This window comes from Coptis chinensis, chromosome 7, assembly GCF_015680905.1.
Source record: "Coptis chinensis isolate HL-2020 chromosome 7, ASM1568090v1, whole genome shotgun sequence".
NCBI classification, from domain to species: domain Eukaryota; kingdom Viridiplantae; phylum Streptophyta; class Magnoliopsida; order Ranunculales; family Ranunculaceae; genus Coptis; species Coptis chinensis.
Window position 1 is genome coordinate 48,953,484 of NC_141462.1, and position 6,000 is coordinate 48,959,483.

Consider the following 6,000-nt stretch of genomic DNA (forward strand, 5'->3'; position numbering starts at 1 on the left):
TTACATGGATAGTAGACGATTCTTGCCCTCGTCGGATGCTAGTAGGATGGACACTAGACCAAGCACCTTTAACAAGACTGAAGAGCTTAGAGAACAGCCTTTGAGATTGACTGGACTGCAAGTTGAACAAATGACACAGAATCTGAAAGTGCAATGGGGTCAGGGCAAAGAGAAGGAAAAGGGGAATGGAAAAAGGAAAAAAAAAAAAGGGAAGGGCAGTAGAAAACAAAAAGAGGACAACTGGGATGGGACACGTTTTTTCAAACAGTCGATATTATTTAGGCTTCCATATTGGGCGAGCTTCTTATCCGTCACAACTTGGGCGTTATGCACATTGAAAAAAAATTTGTGAACTCCCGATTGCTATGATGTTGAACACAAAAGGAAAAACAAAAGATAACGCCAATGCACGCAAAGATTTGCAACTTCTTGGGATTAAAAGGAAGTATTGGTTGAGTGATCAAAATGGTAAGAAGGTTATGAAGCCTGGGGTGTTTTGGCTTCGAGCGGAGGAGAAAAAGTTATTCCTTACAAGCTTAAGAGATCTCAAAATACATGTTGGGTTTAGTGGTAACTGGAAGAATATTGTCCAAGGCGGTGCGAAGGATTTGAGTGGAATGAAGTCTCATGATTATCACATCTTGATGCAACATTTGCTTCCAATGTTGATCCAACATGCATATCGAGATAGGAAGGAAGTCCGACATGTGATCTTGAGTATTTGCACATTTTTTCGTGCGTTATGTTCGAGGAGACTTGATGTTGACACTTTACATGCACTTGAGAGGGGTATGGTCAGGACTTTATGTGAGCTTGAAAAAATTTGTCCTCCATCGGTATTTGTAATAATGATGCATCTACATATTCACTTAGCGTATGAGGCTCGTATGTGTGGACCAGTATTCTATTGTTGGATGTATTTGTTTGAGAGGTAATTCTAACTAATAAGATTGTTTACTTATCTTCATGGTTGTTTTGTGTTAAGTTATTATGTTATAAAATTCTTAATTTTGTGAAGGATGATGAAGGTCTACAAGGATTATATTACAAACAAGGCACGTCCTGAAGGTTGTATCGTGGAGCGATACTTGAAAGAGGAAACCATGAACTATTGCACTGGTTACAAAGGAGGGAATAGTCTTCTCCAGAAGCTTGAGCGAAAGTCTAGTGGTGAAGAAGTAATACCATCAGATGTGTTTGATAGTGAATTTGATGGGGCTGATGAAGTTGGCCCAGTTGGTTTGGGTCATACTTATCATTTGGTAGGTGTTGAATATGAGCAAGCACGCAATTGGGTACTGAAAAGCCATCCAAGATATGATTGGTGGTACACATATGTATTTCTAAATTTTAAAAGTTGAAATTATAACTTCTATATACTTAAACAGGCTATTGCTTTAACTAATACATATATTTATAAACGTAATATCTTATTTAGGGAGTACACTGCAGATTTGGAAGCTCATAGGCAATGTGCAGGGAGGAAGGCAGGACAATATAGGGTGTCCATGGACGACGAGTTCATTCCTTGGTTGAGAAGATAGCCTGAGTTTGAAGACATAGAGGAAGATTCTTTCAAAAATATAGTGGTGGGACCAGTGAGCTGTGCCATGGCGTATAAGAAGTATTGTGTCAATGGTTTCCTCTTTATTACAAAAGACTATCAGGAGAATAAGAGGAACCAAAATAGTGGTATTTGCACAGAGTGTCCAACTACATTCCGGGCTAGCGCGAAGGATAAGAACCCAGTAGAAGATGTTGCAGAATATTACGGTGTTTATATGAATATCATTCAATTGAAGTGTCGAGATGGGTACCAGCCTGTTTTGTTCAAGTGTGAATGGGTTAAACTTAGACATGGTGTGAAGCTAGATGTGGAAGCGAACCTTAAATTAGTAAATTTGTCAAATCAAATTAGTTCGGATAATATGAGTGACGAACCATTCATTCTTGCAGATAAAGCTTCTCAGGTTTTCTACTCTAAAGATCCAAAAGATCTCGACTGGCATGTGGTTTTGGAAGTCCCAAGAAAGGTGTATTGTGATCAAGATGAAACATGTCTTCTATCTGATGACCCAATTGAAGTTGATCCTTCTTATGCGGAGCCTAGTAGCCTTGAACCATCCACAGATGATCTGATTTTTAACGATCCAGACGATATGTTTGTGGATGTTGAAGACACTAGGAGGAAGAAAAGACAGAAAAGGAATTAGTTCACTTTAACTAAATGTTTATCTACATTAACTATGTTTGAATTTTAAATCTATGTTTAAAATTTGAATACCTGTGTTTGAATTCTAAATACTTGTGTTTGATTTTTTAGGTTACATAATTATAAATGGATATCATGTTTTCTGATTTGTTTTGATCGATTAAATGTTATGCAATATCTGTGTTTTGATACATCATGTTTTAGATACTTGAAAAATTCATGTTTTGAATATTAAGAGTTTCTGGGACTTGTTACAATATGTACAGCAGCCTTCATGGGAACTCCATCTCAAAACAACTTGAACTTGTCCGAAAGTGACTCAGAGGACGACATAGAGCAGACTAATTATGGTAAGAATTTTGAATTTTGTCTAGTTATGTGTTTTTACCGGTTACCCCCACCACCCCGCTCCAAATTATCCTAGCCTTTGCATTGCATCATTTATTGCTGCAGGAGATAAAGCTTCGGGATAACCACCTGAATCAACGGCTTACGGGACTATGCTAAAACATAATGCCCATACTACTTAGGTCGCTACTTATGCCCGTCGCATTACTACCCGGTGGTTATACCTATAGCGACTAACCGCCTTTCCACGATAGATAACCGATCCACGTTAGAGCGGCGCATCAAACAGACCCTTATTTCTAGTCATAGTCCCCCAACAGTGAGTTGTTGTTGATCCAGTAGTACCAGTAGCACGATGAGCAATTCCAAGAGCTGCAGTCGGCTCATCATAAGAAGATGAAGCAGCAGTTTGAGATCCCTTCTATCTTTATTTGCTTTTCTCCATAGTCTTTCATTTCCTCTTACCCGACTATGAACCAGGCTTTGCTGCACCAGTCAGCCCTTTCACTAGCACCACAAATGGCAAGGGAAGTTTCTTCGATTTATTAGCCATTTATCAAAAGTGAGAAGGTGAAATGTCTTCCACGAATAAAAAGAAGTCGCTTCGGGTGATATAGATAGATAGAAGTAGATCAACAGATCCAGCCAGATTAGTTATAGGTCTCATTATCGTTTAGACATTCAGAAAGGCTATATGGCTTCACACTCATTCAGTTATTGCTTTTTGAAGGATTTCTTGTTTACTGTATATGAATGCATGTGGAATTAGATTATTGTACTGGTTCTTAGATTGTAATTCATTTTTTCTTTGATCTTTTAATATTTTCTTTAGTTATTACAGGAATTGCATCTGAACTTTAATGTATACTAATTGACAAGTTTACTATGTACTTACAGATAGGACTCCATCTACTCCAGAATCATCCAATGTTCCTAAAGAGACTAGAGGTAAGGCAAAAGGAATGTCGGATACGCCAAATACGAAGAAAAAAGTTTGGTTAACATTGGACCATCTTGAATAACCATGTCACCCTTTAGCAGAGGTAAGTAGGTTTTCCTCCGAATGTGGTGTACTTGTGCGGTGGCGTCCGGATATGCTATGATACTTTTCCAACCGCTTTGAAACATAATTAGTAGACGTCTTTGAAACATTGGAAACCAGCTTCGGGTTTGTGGGACGTCCTAGCATCAATACGATATACACTAAAAAAGTCATGGGTGAGGCATGGAGGCGTCATAAGAGCACCTTGTATAAAAACTTTGTCAAGGGCAAATCTCCTGCTGTTGTTAAACAAGGTCCAGCTCCAGAAGGTGTCAATCTTGAAGATTGGCGGGTTTTTGTTGATATCTGCAACACTGAAAAATTCCAGGTTATCTAGTCATTTGTTTATTAGTTGTGAATCTTACATGTATATTCTCTTATATATTGTTTTGTATATAGGCTGCTAGTGAAAGGAACACTATAAACCGGTCAAAACAAACAACTCCTGCTTGCGTTGGGAGGACACCCACCCAAATTATTCGACAATAGATTGCTAAGGAACAGAACAAGCCAGTCCATATGGTTGCTAGGCCTGAATCTTATATCCGGATACACAAGAGGAAAGCTCCATGCACAAAACCAGTTGAGTGGGAGGTAAGTGTCATTTTCCTAGTGGGAGGGATTGTTGGTAGTAAGTTATTTAAGTTGTATCAAGGTCTAATTGCAGTCTTGAGCTTTAGTGTAATACTTTACTTGGTAAGATTGTATTATGGTTTCACTCCTGCTGTGTTGAATAGGAGAGGATTAATGAGGACATGTCTGCAAATTCAGGGTCTCCAATGACAATCACCGACGATGCCGTGACAAGGGTATGCAAATTAGGATGTCAGTAGTGCATTAAATGTTTGTGCTATATTGTACGTAAAATGAAATGTGTTTGGATATAGGTGGTTGGCAAAGATAGCAGGGGCCGCTGTCGGGCTATGGGTCCAGGGGTCAACAAAACAGCAATGAAGAGGATGGAGCCTGTTTTGGATCAAAACTATCACTAGGCAGAAGAAAACTCCAAGCTATGGAAGGAGACTCAAACAAACCAAATGAATTTTGCTATGCAATTAGAAGAGATTAGGTCAACAATGTTGAGGCAACAAGAACCATCCACGACCAACTCTTTTGGAACTTCCAGTAGTATACCTCGCTCTAGTCATGAAACCTCAGTATGCGATTGTCTCTTTTAATGCTTTACTTAAGCCTTTGTAAGTTGTTTCATTTTTTTATATCCAACACCTTTGTTTTTCAGCCGGAAACCTCAAAGATTGGCAAAGAAGTTAACTTACTTGGTGGTTGGCCCCTTGACATTGTGGCAACTGGATGTGTTAAAGAAGTTGACCCCACCTACAAGTTCCATGAAAGGTGCTTGGGAGAGAGATCTTACTTAGTTTACGTTGATGAAGTACATTCACAAGATGCTGCTCTACCATGCCCTCATGATGCATGGTGTAAGAATCTAGGAGAGAGTTGCCCAGGAAATGTTATATGGCCCAAATCATGTGTTGAGTTTCTGTCATCTACATCGCGGTCTTGAATAAGTTTACTATCTTTTTTTTTTGTTTATGATACATGCCTATGGGCATGTTTGACTATGTTATCTCTTTTGCTATTTTGAAACGCGTTTCTATGTTTATGTCCAAGCTACTACCAAACTGGTATCAATTTTTTTATTCAATGTAATACTTGTCTTATTTTGCTAATATCAATGTATTGAATGTTTGCTTTCTCTATTTTTGCTAACCCATTTTTAACTCCGCCAATGCAAGTAAACTTTACGTTTGCATTTGCTTTGCCGGTCCCAAGCCCGAAAAAGGAGGAGGGAGAAGTGGTGTATAATATGTTTCTCTTTGTATTTAATTACATTTTATTTTTCTCGGGCTGCGGGGAAGAGCTACCAAGAGGTACAAGGGCAACCAATATCATTGTTATCCCTTCGCTAATGGCAGGTCCATCTATCACTCCTAATGTCCCCAGTAGCATCTGCCTAGCCATGTCATTGATCACAGGTTTGCATTCCAATCCCAGTAGACTTCTGTGCTCATATATGATTTCCTTTTTGCAGTTTAACTTTATCAAATGCACAAATATGAATATCTAACAAATGATATACTTGGGAATCTTCTTATTATTATTGTATATGGTTACTTGATGTTTCTTGCTGCTAGTTATCTATCAACTAGAAGTGAACTTTTTCTTGAGATTCTTGGTCCTGATATTGTTGGTGGTCTTTTTCTTCCTATGCTTGGTGCTTTTCCTGATGCTCTGCTTAATCTTGGTCAGTGTCTCACTTTTCATTTTGATCTGCTCATTTTTTTAAATTGTAAACTTTACGTTTGCTATTTCATGATTTTTTGCATTACCATCTGATACAAGATATACACACTCAGGTTCCATCTACAACCACCTC

General features: G+C 38.5%; 1 long non-coding RNA gene across 1 annotated transcript; it reads left to right on the forward strand.

Annotated features, from left to right (window-relative positions):
* Positions 1–3,815: 3,815 nt before the first annotated feature.
* On the forward strand, positions 3,816–4,721 carry LOC147487789 (uncharacterized). Its single transcript, XR_015201001.1, has 4 exons — positions 3,816–3,930; positions 4,002–4,196; positions 4,340–4,411; positions 4,490–4,721. It is a non-coding gene; the product is annotated as an uncharacterized LOC147487789 (long non-coding RNA).
* Positions 4,722–6,000: the final 1,279 nt, after the last annotated feature.